Genomic DNA, 14,698 nt, shown 5'->3' on the forward strand with positions numbered 1-14,698 from the left:
CTAAGATGGTGCCCATCTTTTATACCCTTCCCTAGTGTGTGAGCTCAGGTGACCAGCAACCAATGAGCTCCTTCCTATGCTCAGAAACCGTCCCCTCCTGCTCCTACACAACTGGGTTTTCCTCCCCCCTCCCCACTCCAGCCAGGGACATGGTCTGTCGTGCCTGCATTTCTGTCTAATGGGAGCACCGTTGAACTGTCCCTCGAAAATGGGGTGTGTGTGCTGTATGCAGCTACCTGAGCCCTGGTCCATACTCCATCCTTACCCGGGAGTGGAATATCACACCTCTGGAAGAGGTGCAATACCCCTGTAGCGGCCGAGCCCTCGGGGCGCTAGAAAAAACATAGTTTGAAGCGTCTTCTCCCAGCACCGTTGAATTTGACTTGACAGTTCGCTCCCTACCTACGTACTTGGGAGAGCACTGTCAATCAACTAGAGCAATGTGGGGAGAAGCCGATTGGGGACTATAAGAATAGAGGTGACCGGTCCAGCACCACACCTCCCCTCTCCCCCTTCCCAGTCGGCTTCTTCCCACATTGCTCTAGTTGATTGACAGGTCTCTCCCTACGAAAGTACTTGGGAGAGAACTGTCAATCAACTAGATGTGGGGAGAAGCCAGTTGGGGACTATAAGAATAGATGTGACCAGTCTGGCGCTGCACCTCACCCTTCCCAGCCGGCTTCTTCCCACATTGCTCTAGTTGATTGACAGGTCTCTCCCATGCATGTACATAGGGAGAGACTTGTCAATCAAATGGAAGAGTGCTGGGATATTCTATGGAATGCCGGAGTATTTCAAAGTAAAACATACCTGGCTGCCATCGTGCAGCCGGGCTTTGATTCATGCTGCCAGTGGAATCTAGTGTCAGGTTCCCTTTAAAAGCTCACAAACATGACAATTTATGCAAATTTAAGCAGTAAAGGTTAATCGGATTGGTCCATTGTGTGTAGGATGATTTTGAATAAGCGGACGAAACTTTCTTTGCATAAAAAAAAATGAAAATCACCTAAAGGGAAACCGGAAAAACAAGCTGAAGGAAATACTGTACGGTAAATCACTTTCAGCTCATATTTTACATGCAAAACTACTGTATGGGATGACGTTCGGGTCAGTCTGAGCCTTGTATTCCGTATACAGACCATGAAATAGGCTCTTGTGAACTCGGCCTCAGTCACAGAGTCTCTTCACCAGACACCTGCTGTCCCTTCAGTTTTTCTCCAACAAAGGCCTCATTCAGACGTTGGTTATTCATGTATGTGCAACATCCACGTTCTTCACGGATAGAATACATACCTATCATAGTCTATGGAACTGTTCACATTTTTTCACAGACCATGTGTCCACGAAAAAAGTCATCGATTTTCAATTTTCCAATTTTGATCAAAATCACTCATACAAGTCTATGGATCAGTGACAATGACGGACTGCACACGGATGCCATCCATGCCCATTTTTAACATTGGGATGGGTAGGAGAAGCTCTGCAATTTTTTTTTTTTGCATATCAGAAAATCACTGATGAAACACTGATGGAAAAGATGATATGTTGACCAAACTGATGAAAATCAGATCTAAACCATTGATGAAAGTCTGACCTTTTTTTTTGCAAATGAGAAAAATCACTCGTGTCTGAATGAGGCCTAAAGTGCGCACACTACACACTGTTCTAAAGACAGTAATGAATCAGCTCCAATTAATTGAAAGCAAAAGACTATACCAGACCAGGAAGAAGCCAGTTACCAAAACCTGCCAGGGAGGTGGGGGGCACACAGATCTCATCCCTGCCACCACTTTGTCACAGATGACACAGGGGAGATCACACAGATTCCACCCGCAGCCACCAATTTGTCAGAGGAACGCAACTCCGCTGCCTCCAATCATCAGGACAATTTATGCAATTGACTGACGAGTGATGGTTGAGGCCATAGCTGCTTCCACTACTAGGCCGGTTATTGGGGAACTAACCGCGAATGTATGGTATATACACTGCCGATTCCAACATATGGAATATATGTATATACCCGGATACGGTCACTGACAGCTATGCAATAGCAAAAAAGGACAAAAACTCCCCGCCACCACCAATCGTTTATACAGGCCAATTTTTCACCTGATACAGGTAGCGTATAGCTTCAGGGGTGTGGTTTACAGAGCAAGAGGAACAGATCTCTTAAATTTTATATTTTTAATCTGGAAAGATAGGCAATGTTTTTAAAAATATACAAAGATGTTACAAAATGGGAACAAAACAATACGATATATTCAATTACATGAAATAAAAAGAACAACAAAAGAGAATTACTAAATCAGATGTTGCAGGAATGGCTCTTATCTTAATCGAGGGAAGCGCTCTGATTGGGAAAATGGAATACTCACATCAAACTATGTCTTCCAGAATGACAAATGACAGATCATGGTTAAGCCCACATACTTCCCCTTGGTGAGCTCATATGGGGGCTGGTTGTGAGATGTGCTAGGTCTGTTAGAATTTTATGAGATCCCGAACTTTCAGGATATCTTTGCCTTTGGAGGTCTCAGGTGGTAGATATTGTTGTCATATTTCTTATCGCAATTTTATCTGTCTATAGAGATGAAACATTGCATGGATAGCATCATCCATCGGACCAATATTAAGTTGCAGGGGTCCTGTCAGCCTTACGCTGTCACGCCGAAAATATATCTCCCATAAATATCAGATAGACGCAGATCCCAATATTCATTAATGACCAATGGATCCAAAAGGTCTAGAAAAAGTCTTTAATCAAAAGAAGCTCTTTGGTTTGGAAGAGTACTTCCCCGCCTCTGTGTAAAGAAATCTCAGACTTGCTTTCTCTTTGCCAGCAAAACTCCCTGCTGTAATAACCTGGACACTGCAGGGGGCATTACGACCTTCAATGGAAGTTGAAGTGTAAGGTCTTTCTCTTTCACTTCCCCTTTTTTATTTAGTTTCTTTTTCCCTAGTTATAATTAGTTCCATATGTTCAATGTGAGTGTGATATGTTCCCTCTCTGGAGATAGGTTATGGATTTGAATTTCTCTCTATGAGACCCAGCTTTTCCTGGATTCCTTATACCTAGCCCAGCTTTTCCTGGATTGCTTATACCTAACCCAGCCTAACCCAACTTTTCTTGGATTCCTTATACCCAACCAGCCTATCTTTTCCTGGATTCCTTATACCTAACCCAGCTTTTCTTGGATACCTTATACCTAGTCAAGCTTTTCCTAGATTCCTTATACCTAGACCAGCTTTTCCTGGATTCCTTATACCCAGTCCAGCTCTTCCTGGATTCCTTATACCTAACCCATCTTTTCCTGGATTCCTTATACCCAGCCCAAGGTTTTCTTGGAATCCTTATACCTAACCCAACTTAACCCAGCTTTTCCTGGATTACTTATTCCTAGCCCAGCTTTTCCTGGATTCCTTATACCTATAACTAGTCCAGCTTTTCCTGGATTCCTTATACCTAACCCAGCCTAACCCATCTTTTCTTGGATTCCTTATACCCAACCAGCCTAGCTTTTCTTGGATTCCTTATTAGTGTTGAGCGAGTATGTTCTATTAATCCTTTCGTCTAGTATGCTCGGGCCGAGCTCCGAGTATTTACAGCTGCTCGGTGATATGGTTGAATCGCTCCCATGTGCATGATTTTCAACTGTTTGACAGCTTTATTACATGTGAGGAATGTCTATTTCTTACACATTCCTCACATGTAATAAAACTGTCAAACAGTCACAAATCATACACACGGAGCGATTTAACCATATCACCGAGCAGCTATAAATACTCGGAGCTCGGCCCGAGCATACTCGAACAGAACATACTCGCTCAACCCTATATCCTTATACCTAACCCAGCTTTTCTTGGATACCTTATACCTAGCCAAGCTTTTCCTAGATTCCTTATACCTAGACCAGCTTTTCCTGGATTCTTTATACCCAGTCCAGCGCTTCCTGGATTCCTTATACCTAACCCATCTTTTCCTGGATTCCTTATACCCAGCCCAAGGTTTTCTTGGAATCCTTATACCTAATCCAAATTAACCCAGCTTTTCCTGGACTACTTATTCCTAGCCCAGCTTTTCCTAGATTCCTTATAGCTAGTCCAGCTTTTCCTGGATTCCTTATACCCAGCCCAGCTTTATACCTGCCCAGCTTTTCCTGGATTCATTATACCTAGCCCAGCTTTTCCTGGATTCATTATACCTAGCCCAGCTTTTCCTGGATTCCTTATACCCAGCCCAGCTTTTCTTGGATTCCTTACACCTACCCATCCTAGCTTTTCTTGGATTCCTTATACCTGACCCAGCTTTCCCTGGATTCCTACCCTAGCGTTTCTTGGATTCCTTATATCTAACCCAGCTTTTCCTGGATTCCTTATTCCTAGCCCAGCTTTTACTGGATTCCTTATACCTAGCCCAGCTTTTCCAGGATTCTTTATACCCAGCCCAGCTTTTCTTGGATTCCTTATACCTAACCCAGCTTTTCTTGGATTCCTTATACCTGCCCAGCTTTTCCTGGATTCCTTATACCCAGCCCAGCTTTTCCTGGATTCCTTATACCTAGCCCAGCTTTTCTTGGATTCCTTATACCTAACCCAGCTTTTCCTGGATTCCTTATACCCAGCCCAGCTTTTCTTGGGATTCCTTACACCTACCCAGTCTAGCTTTTCCTGGATTCATTATACCTGACCCAGCTTTTCCTGGATTCCTACCCTAGCTTTTCTTGGATTCCTTATATCTAACCCATCCTTTCCTGGATTCCTTATTCCTAGCCCAGCTTTTACTGGATTCCTTATACCTAGCCCAGCTTTTCCAGGATTCATTATACCCAGCCCAGCTTTTCTTGGATTCCTTATACCTAACCCAGCTTTTCTTGGATTCCTTATATCTTCCCAGCTTTTCCTTGATTCCTTATAGCTAGCCCAGCTTTTCCTGGATTCCTTATACCCAGCCCAGCTTTTCCTGGATTCCTTATACCCAGCCCAGCTTTTCTTGGATTCCTTATACCTAACCCAGCTTTTCCTGGATTCCTTATACCCAGCCCAGCTTTTCCTGGATTCCTTATACCCAGCCCAGCTTTTCTTGGATTCCTTACACCTACCCAGCCTAGCTTTTCCTGGATTCCTTATACCTGACCCAGCTTTTCCTGGATTCCTACCCTAGCTTTTCTTGGATTCCTTATATCTGACCAAGCTTTTCCTGGATTCCTTATTCCTAGCCCAGCTTTTTCTGGATTCCTTATACCTAACCCAGTTTTTCCTGGATTCATTATACCCAGCCTAGCTTTTCTTGGATTCCTTATACCAAGCCCAGCTTTTCCTGGATTCCTTATACCCAGCCCAGCTTTTCCTGGATTCCTTATACCTGACCCAGCTTTTCCTGGATTCCTACCCTAGTTTTTCTTGAATTCCTTATATCTAACCAAGCTTTTCCTGGATTCCTTATTCCTAGCCCAGCTTTTCCTTGATTCCTTATAGCTAGCCCAACTTTTCCTGGATTCCTTATACCTAACCCAGCTTTTCCTGGATTCCTTAGACCCAGCCCAGCTTTTCTTGGATTTCTTATACCTAACCTAGCTTTTCCTGGATTCCTTATACCGAGCCCAGCTTTTTTTGGATTCCTTATATCTAACCCAGCTTTTCCTGGATTCCTTTTACCCAGCCCAGCTTTATACCTAGCCCAGCTTTACTGGATTCCTTATACCTAACCCAGCTTTTCTTGGAGTCCTTATAGCTAGCCCAGCTTTTCCTTGATTCCTTATACCCAGCCCAGCTTTTCTTGGATTCCGTATACCCAGCCTAGCTTTTCTTGGATTCCTTATACCTAGCCCAGCTTTTCCTGGATTCCTACCCTAGCTTTTCTTGGATTCCTTATATCTAACCAAGCTTTTCCTGGATTCCTTATTCCTATCCCAGCTTTTCCTTGATTCCTTATAGCTAGCCCAACTTTTCCTGGATTCCTTATACCTGACCCAGCTTTTCCTGGATTCCTACCCTAGCTTTTCTTGGATTCCTTATATCTAACCAAGCTTTTCCTGGATTCCTTATTCCTATCCCAGCTTTTCCTTGATTCCTTATAGCTAGCCCAACTTTTCCTGGATTCCTTATACCTAACCCAGCTTTTCCTGGATTCCTTAGACCCAGCCCAGCTTTTCTTGGATTCCTTATACTTAACCCAGCTTTTCCTGGATTCCTTATACCGAGCCCAGCTTTTCCTGGATTCCTTATACCCAGCCCAGCTTTTCTTGGATTCGTTATATCTAACCCAGCTTTTCCTGGATTCTTTTTACCCAGCCCAGCTTTATACCTATCCCAGCTTTACTGGATTCCTTATACCTAACCCAGCTTTTCTTGGAGTCCTTATAGCTAGCCCAGCTTTTCCTTGACTCCTTATACCCAGCCCAGCTTTTCTTGGATTCCTTATACCCAGCCCAGCTTTTCTTGGATTCCTTATACCTGCCCAGCTTCTCCTGGATTCATTATACCTAACCCAGCTTTTCTTGGATTCCTTATACCTAGCCCAGCTTTTCTTGGATTCCTTATACCTGCCCAGCTTTTCCTTGATTCCTTATACCTAACCCAGCTTTTCCTGGATTCCTTATACCTAGTCCAGCTTTACTGGATTCCTTATACCTAACCCAGCTGTTTTTGTGGGGGAAATATAGCAGTCCCCACCACTTGTCCCATCACTATCTGACACTTGGTTTTACTATTTTCTATTAACAGGGCTACAATGTATCACTTGGTGGGAAAAAAAACACAAAAGTTTTGGAAGATCAAGCATCGCTGCCGTGTGAAATGCCGCAGAGGATACATTTTACAAGATCGTATCAATTCAAGCTACAAGTACGTCATTTTGTATCCTACTGCTCAGCCTGCACAGGGGTGAAGAACGAATGAATGCAGATGAATATAATTAATACACTCCATGGATTTATATATAATTTTCACAATAATTAGAAAACTGATTCACAATATTTTCCTTACAATTACTGAAGCATTAGGTCAGCGGTATACAATGACAGCATGACATGGCTTTGCCCTCCGCAATGCTTCTATACTTAGCAAAGTGGAAAAGATCAAGTAACACATCCAAGATTAACCGGGTCAGTGAGCCCTTTCCCCAGCCATGTCACTGTGCACAGATGGGGTGTAGGATACAGCCAGGCACTTACAGGAAAAGCCAAATGTCCTTGTAACGCTTGCATGAGAACAGCTGGTAAAGAGCAGAATACCCAATATTCCCATCCGTAAAGTCCTAGTTTCAACTAAATAAAGTAAAATTGTTTGGTGCTTTCAATAAACAAATAAAAAAATCATTTTAATTCATGCTCGCCGAAAGGGTTAACAGAACACGTTCACTCATCACTATTTATAACCATTTATGTGCAAATTGGGATATACCTCGCAATAAATACAAATTTTAAAGGGGTTGTCCAGGGTTGGGGTTCAAGTCTGCAGTCAGTCATGGCTCGGTTTATCCGGTGACCTATTCCTTCACTGTCGGTTCTTCGGTCTGCGGAGCTTTTGCTCTTTTCCGTCCCTGCCCAAATGCTGATTGTTCCTATTGTATTTATTCTCCCTTTTAGATTTGCTCCTTTCCAGCTGTTTTCCATTTCCCATTTTGGTTTACCCTATCACGTTCTGGGTGGGACTTTATATATTATTCGTTCATTGCACTTCCTTGCTGGCTATACTTCAAGGTGGATTTGTGCTAAGAAGTTCCAGCCCTTTAAAGAAGGGATTTTCCCTGCTAGACTTACACCACTTCTATTCTTGCTATGTGTCTGTTCGTCTACCTTCCCAGCACCTTTTCCTTTTACCACTGTTAGGTTTCTTTGAGGTTATTCTAGTTTTATTTATTTTTTGGTTCTCCTTACAATTCTCTCTCACCTTTTATGAATGTGCTTAAAGTTTCTCACCCTGGGTCTTCGTGTCCACCTGCACACCTTCCTCTCCCCTTGTTGGCAGTGTGTTGCGGCCTCCCCTCTGGAAGCACGAGAAACCCCTCTACGGCCTTTTAGGGAGTCAGATCCAAGGTGGTGTTTTTAGTTGTGCGGCTAGGGATTGACTAGTCTGTACAGGGACCAGTTGGGTGTAGGTCCGGTTTTTCTCTATAGTCTTCCTTACTCCCTTTTCCCGTGTGTGAGTATGGTACGTGCATAACACAGTCACTCTATGATTCCGCACAGAATCACTGTCAGGATTCACTAGTTCTGAAGCAGAAAGCAAGCAGTCATGTGACCACAAGTATACGATTTCCATACTTCCGGCTACTATCAGACTAAACGTGTCCAGCCTCACTCAATTCATAGGACGCACATGTCTAGTTGGCACGTGACAGCATGTATGCAAACTGCATACTTGTGGTCACCCGACGGCCTGCTCCCGCTGCTGCCACCAGATAAGCCTGAGAGCTGTTTGTTGTGATGGTTCACAAGTCTGCAGTCACATAGAATGACTGCAGACCTTTACTTCAAGCCTGGACAACCCCTTTAAAGAAGGATAAGCTGCTGCTTTTGTATTCCTCTCATAATATGATGTGCGGTCTAAAATGAAAAGTCAAAAGTCACTCTGTGTGACTGCAGACATCTGCATCACCCCAGTGGGCGCACGGTGCGCTGCGAGGATTCGCCAGTTTCGGGAACGGCAGTGATGTATGCGATATGCATACTCCCAGGCGGAAACAGTCTAGTGGGCGCGGCTTTGCTCCATAAAAGTGTTTGGAGCAAGGGCGCGGCCGTCTAGTGGGTGTGCCCATCCAGTGAGCGCTCTCGCTCTATACACTTGTATGGAGCAAGGCCGCGACCACTAGACAGCTTCTGCCCAGGAGTGTGCATATCGCATACATCACCAACTTCCCAGCTCAGAAACCGGCGAATCCCCGCAGTGCACAGTGTGTGAGCTGGGGGGATCCAAAATTCTGCAGTCACACAGAGTGACTGCAGACTTATCAATTTAGACTGGACAACTCGTTTAATGTAGGAGAAGAGAACTATCATGATGAACACAAATGGTGCCCCAATGTCTATAATAAGGTCTATAGGCTTCCTGTCAAGGTGTCCCTCATTTTACTGGTGTGCTTTTTCTTCTTGCAGAAATTAGGTAAGGCACAAGGCTTAAACATGTGCAGATGTGAACAAGGCCTAAGATAGCTACATCCATCCATATTTTTTTTTGCATACTTCCTAGGGGGAGAAAATATGGCTGAACAATCTTGATTTTTTTCTAGAAATTTGCACCTTATAGGGTATATCTTTCAAAAAGTGATCCTTCTAGAGTACTGGTAGATATGACGGGTTGAGCCCTTTGATCGCTTTATAAATTCTATTATACTGACCTGTAAATGTAGGAACATTTCTATCACAAATGGGTTATACCCAACCGGGCATTGCCAGATAGGCTTTGGTTGCCATATTTGACAAATCTGAGCTGACGTCTCTATACTAGAAATATAACTAATCAGTACCCCCAACAAATCTCAGAAAAGTTCATGTATGTAAAATGGCAATTTGCTCGGTTTAAAATATTTATATCTTAATTTCCTTTGGCTACTGATGACTCTACAAAAAAATTGTGAATGTAATACGCTAATTTGCAGGTTAGTACTTAAATGAATACAATACTGAATTGTCAGTTCAAATAAAGCACCTTTACTTCTCGCTAAAAATTGCCTTGATCTGACCTTAAAGAGACGCAGCAATTCAATTAAAATATTTAATTAAGGAAAATGACTTTGAAAGCCATTAAGATATCGTGGAGGCTGACCGTATTAAATATTTACCTAGCTAGTTCAACAAAAGGCTTTTTAACAAACTATCGGAGCTATCTTTATCACCATAATTACCGTGCCTGGTTTCCAGGATATTCTGGAGGGAAGCTCATGGGCTGAATATGCCTACATTCACGGTATGACCCTCCTGTTACATTTTACAAAAGCCCATTGAGTAATATGTCATGTATCTTTCAGACATGCTGTAAAGGCTGGATAATTAGAGGCCATTTATTCTAAGGTATAGCTGGTAATACACTTTGTGCTGAGCCTACAGTAATACTCACACCCACACTATACACTATAGAGGTAGACTTACTATTTGCTCATTAGGGCAGAGGTGAAAGCCCAGGTCCAAATGGGGGAAACAGCCCCTCCATGAATCGAAGCAATGTTCTAAAAATACATATACATACACTATAGTACTATAGTACTTTGCTCTGCCCTCGGCATGACAGAGTGGAGTGCGCCTGCGCAGGAGTGCGATGGAAGACACTGTGTGAATGACGTAGGATGCATCATCCACATGAAGCAGGGAAGGAGGACGCCGATTGTAAGAAGAAAGGAGGCATGAAATCAGGACACCCATAAGACCGGACCGCACTGTCTACGAGTATAATTAAAGGGTTTTTTTGTGCCTTACGTAGGAGATTAGGGACATACATACAGTCATAGCAGAAAGTGTTGGCACCCTTAAAATTGTTCCAGAAAATGAAGTATTTCTCCCAGAAAATTATTGTAATTACCGTACATATTTTGTTAAATATATGTTTATTTGCTTTTTGTGTACTGAAACAACAACAAAAAAAAAAAGGCAAATTGGACATAATTTCACACACAACTCCAAAAATAGGCCGGACAAAATTGTTGCCACTTTTCCAAAAATGCAAATAGGGAGGACTAGAGTCTATATTGTTAATAAAATTAAATTTTATTTATAAATACAAAAAAAGAAGAAAAGAGTAAACAATGTACATACCGTACAATTATATTCACAAAATGGTATAATGGGTACATATAGAGATCAGCGAGACGACCCCGAGGTTATAGGAGGAGGACTGGGTCAGGGCACAATTGAGGTGACTGTAAAAAAAACAAGGTTTTTTATATCGTAAAGTATGGTCATATAAGTCAATTAGTATCTATTCATGAGAAAAACATACATGTAAGACAAGAACCAATGCATAGATGCTGCCTGGATATTGGATAACATATAAACTAGCACTTGTATAATGAATCACTTACCATGAATAGTATTTGTAATCATTTGAAAAAGCGTATACTTGCATTTTGTCACTTTTTCAGGGGGCGTGGTTGTGTGTAATGACTGTCTGATATACAGTATATATGAGACCGTTCCGGTCACATGACCCGGTAATGATGATTACCCGGTAAATCAATGATGTGCATTGATTTGGCGCATGTGCATCAAAGCGGAGGAATCCAAATGCCGCCCATTTACTCGTAAACCCTCATCACGAAACGCTCATTGGGGATCTCGGTCGAGGCACGGGTAGGATATACATAATGGGTAAATACCTTTTATAGATATACCTTTCCCAAGTATAGGCTTTTTCAAATGATTCATATGATTCAAATTGACTCATATGGCCATACTTTAGGATATAAGAAACCTAGTCCGCCCTATTTGCATATTATGTCGAGTTGCTAATATATGGGTATGCTATAACAAGATGTGAAACTGGTACTTGTTTAAAATTTTACCTTTCCAAAAATGTGGGTAGACAACTTTGTTTCAAGCATGTGATGCTCGTTCAAACTCACCTGTAGCAAGTAACAGGTGTGGGCAATATGAAAATCACACCTGAAACCATATAAAAAGGGGATAAGTTGATTTAACCTTTGCATTGTGTGTCTGTGTGTGCAAGACTAGGCAAAGAGAACAGAAAGAGAGGAGAATTTTCTGGGGACTTGAGAACCAAAATAGTTGAAAAATATCAACAATCTCAAACTTACAAGTCCATCTCCAGCGATCTTGATATTCCCTTGTCCACGTTGTGCTACATAATCAAGAAGTTTTCCATCCATGGCACAGTAGCTATATCTCCCTGGATGTGGATGGCAGAGAAAAATTGATGAAAGGTTGCAAAGGATAGTTGGATGGTGGATAAGCAGCCCCAATCAAGTTCCTAAGAAATGCAGGCTGTCCTGCAGGCTCAGGGTGCATCAGTGTCAGCGCAAACTAGCAGTCGACATTTGAATGAAATGAAACGCTATGGCTGGAAGCCAAGGAGAACCTCACTGTTGACAAAGAGACTTAAAAAAGCTAGACTGCAGTTTGCCAAAATGTACATGAATAAGCCAAAATCCTTCTGGGAAAGCATCTTTTGGACAGATTAGACCAAGATAGAGGTTTTGGTAAAGCACATCATTCTGTTTACTGAAAAAGGAATGAGGCCTACAAACACAAGAACACAGAACCTACAGTCAAATATGGTGGAGGTTCAAAGAAGTTTGGGGTTGTACAGTCAAAGGCATCATGAAATCTGAAGATTACTATAGGATTTTGGGTCGCAATGTAGTGCCCAGTGTCAGAAAGCTGGGTTTGTGTTCCAGGTCATGGGTCTTCCAGCAGGACAACCCCAAACATACTTCAAGAAGCACCCAGAATTGGATGGAAACAAAGCGCTGGATAGTTCTGAAGTGGCAGCAATGAGTCCAGATCTAAATCTCATTGATCACCTGTAGAGAGATCTTAAAATTGCTGTTGGGAGAAGGTGCCTTCAAATATGAGAGACCTGGAGCAGTTGGCAAAAGAAGAGTGATACAAAATTCCAGTTGAGAGATGTAAGAAGCTTGTTGATGGTTATAGGAAGCGATTGATTGCAGTTATTTATTCCAAAAGGCGTGCAACCAAATATTAAGTTGAGGGTGCCAACAATTTTGTCCGGCCCATTTTGGGGTTGTGTGTGAAATTATGTCCAAATTGCCTTTTTTTCTTGTGTTTTTGAGTTGTTCCAATGCACACAAAGGAAATAAACATGTGTATAACAAAACATGTGGAATTGCAATCATTTTCTGAGAGAAATACTTCATTTTCTGGAAAAATTTCAAGGGTGCCAACACTTTCCATGACTGTATATACATACTAGAATGCTATAAAAGAGGGCTTAATGGTGGTGACCGTACTTTATTGGGAAAACCTAGTGGCAGGTTCCCTTTAACTATATCCAACAACCATCAGTCCTGGGTCGCCATACACATTAGACTATAGTTTTGATAAAATCACTGTTTTATCAGATCTAGCAATTCTCTGAATGCTGAGCTCTGTATAACCCCGTCCACACCACTGATTGGCAGATTTCTATGTACACTGTGCATAAGCAGAAAGCTGCCAATCAGTGTTGGGAGCTGGGTTATGGAGGACTGCATGGCAGCAGGTTTACTAGTCCTCTAATGATAATCTCCTGCTGATAAAACAGTTAAGTTATCAAAACGACAGCAAGCAGCCCAGTAAGTGACACATTGATGGAATCAGGGTCTCTGTCTCTACATTATGCTGCTCTCAGAAAAACCTGGTGACAGATTCCCTTTAATGAACACTAGTTAGTGTAATTTCTGCTTTAAAATTAACTCTGTAATTTCCTTCACTTAACTTCTAACCAAAGGAAAAAATCTTTTCTCCTCTTAGCTTGTGTCCCCAGGCCTCGGCTCAAGAAGAAGGCACGCTAATTGTAGATATGCAATTGCCAGCACAAATAGTGCTCCTTTGGGGCATTTAGGTCATCTACACAGAAACACAGGCAGATGGATTAAATAGCTGGCATTGGACTTCTTTCCATTGCTGAAGTCTTGCCAGAGATGCCGACTGCTTCATGTTCAGCAATAACAGGATTAAATCGAGAAAAAAAAAGTAACCTATAAAACAAGAACAGCTAATAAATGTTACACCACTAAAAACTGTGTTGTAGATTTCAATAAACTGTTAGTTATTGAAATGGAAATGACAGTCGGAAAGTGATGGATCTGCCCATTACTGCCCTTTATTACAATAGGGTTTACTGTATCGATATTTCTGTTGATGGAGCCAATGGTCATCAAGCACAGATGGCGTTCTTATACTTTGTGTTTTATTATAGCGGTTATTATTTTGTGCATTCGATTGCAGTAATATGGCCTATGGCACTACGTGATTGGCAATGCATGGATTTCTCAACAATAGATTTGTAAAGCTCTTCAAGTACGGAAAGATTATCCTCAGAGCTGCCGCACCGATTTAAGAATTAAAGGTCATTTAAACATTTTAAAAACACATTCAGAATGGTGGAAAGTATTAATAGTTTGCAGTGGACACATGTCCGGAGCAGAGAGGGCAGAGAACAATGGGAAATATGTGACCACTGCTGCCAATCACTGGTGCAGTGATCACCGCTAAGACCAGTGGTTGAATGCAGAGGTCTGTAGTAGTATAAAATTGTATTTTTTCTTCCAAAATGGTTATTGTGTGGGCAAAATTAGATTTGCGTTAGGGTAGTTGCAGACGACCGTAAATTGCAAATAGACTCTGATCAGAGTGGGATCTGATTGTCTCGGATGAGAAGACGATGGAGAAAACAAATTTCTCCATCATCTCCATTCTGTCAGTCCGTGGAAGTCGGACTGCGCTCGGATGTCATCCGAGGGCAGTCCGATGGTTTCCACAAACTCATTGACTTGCATGGCTGAGTGCGATCCCAACATCAAATCAAACTCGGGCATGCAGCGTTTTTTTCTGGACTTGGTCCAAGGAAAAATATCGGACATGTGCACAGCCCCATGGAATAACATTGGTCCACGTGCTATCCGATGTTTTGACGGAACGCACTAGGACAGAAAATACACTTGTCTGCATCTGCCCTTAGTCCTTAAAAAAATCATAGACAAATTCCTTAATATTGCAAAGGTGAGTTCATTCTTTGTGATAAATCC

General features: G+C 42.2%; 1 protein-coding gene across 6 annotated transcripts in view; it reads right to left on the minus strand.

Moving 5' to 3' along the window:
• OSBPL6 (oxysterol binding protein like 6) overlaps positions 1 to 14,698 on the minus strand; it is a 310,483-nt gene that overhangs the window by 168,210 nt on the left and 127,575 nt on the right. The window contains exon 3 of one of the 6 annotated variants that reach the window (XM_073646871.1): positions 10,749 to 10,852. The exons of the other annotated variants lie outside the window; for them this stretch is intronic. The gene's annotated coding sequence lies outside the window, so the exon portion shown is untranslated. The remainder of the gene's footprint in view (positions 1 to 10,748; positions 10,853 to 14,698) is intronic. 6 annotated transcript variants of the gene reach the window in all.

This window comes from Phyllobates terribilis, unplaced genomic scaffold, assembly GCF_046119375.1.
Source record: "Phyllobates terribilis strain yellow unplaced genomic scaffold, ASM4611937v1 Scaffold_9__5_contigs__length_417890890, whole genome shotgun sequence".
NCBI lineage: Eukaryota > Metazoa > Chordata > Amphibia > Anura > Dendrobatidae > Phyllobates > Phyllobates terribilis.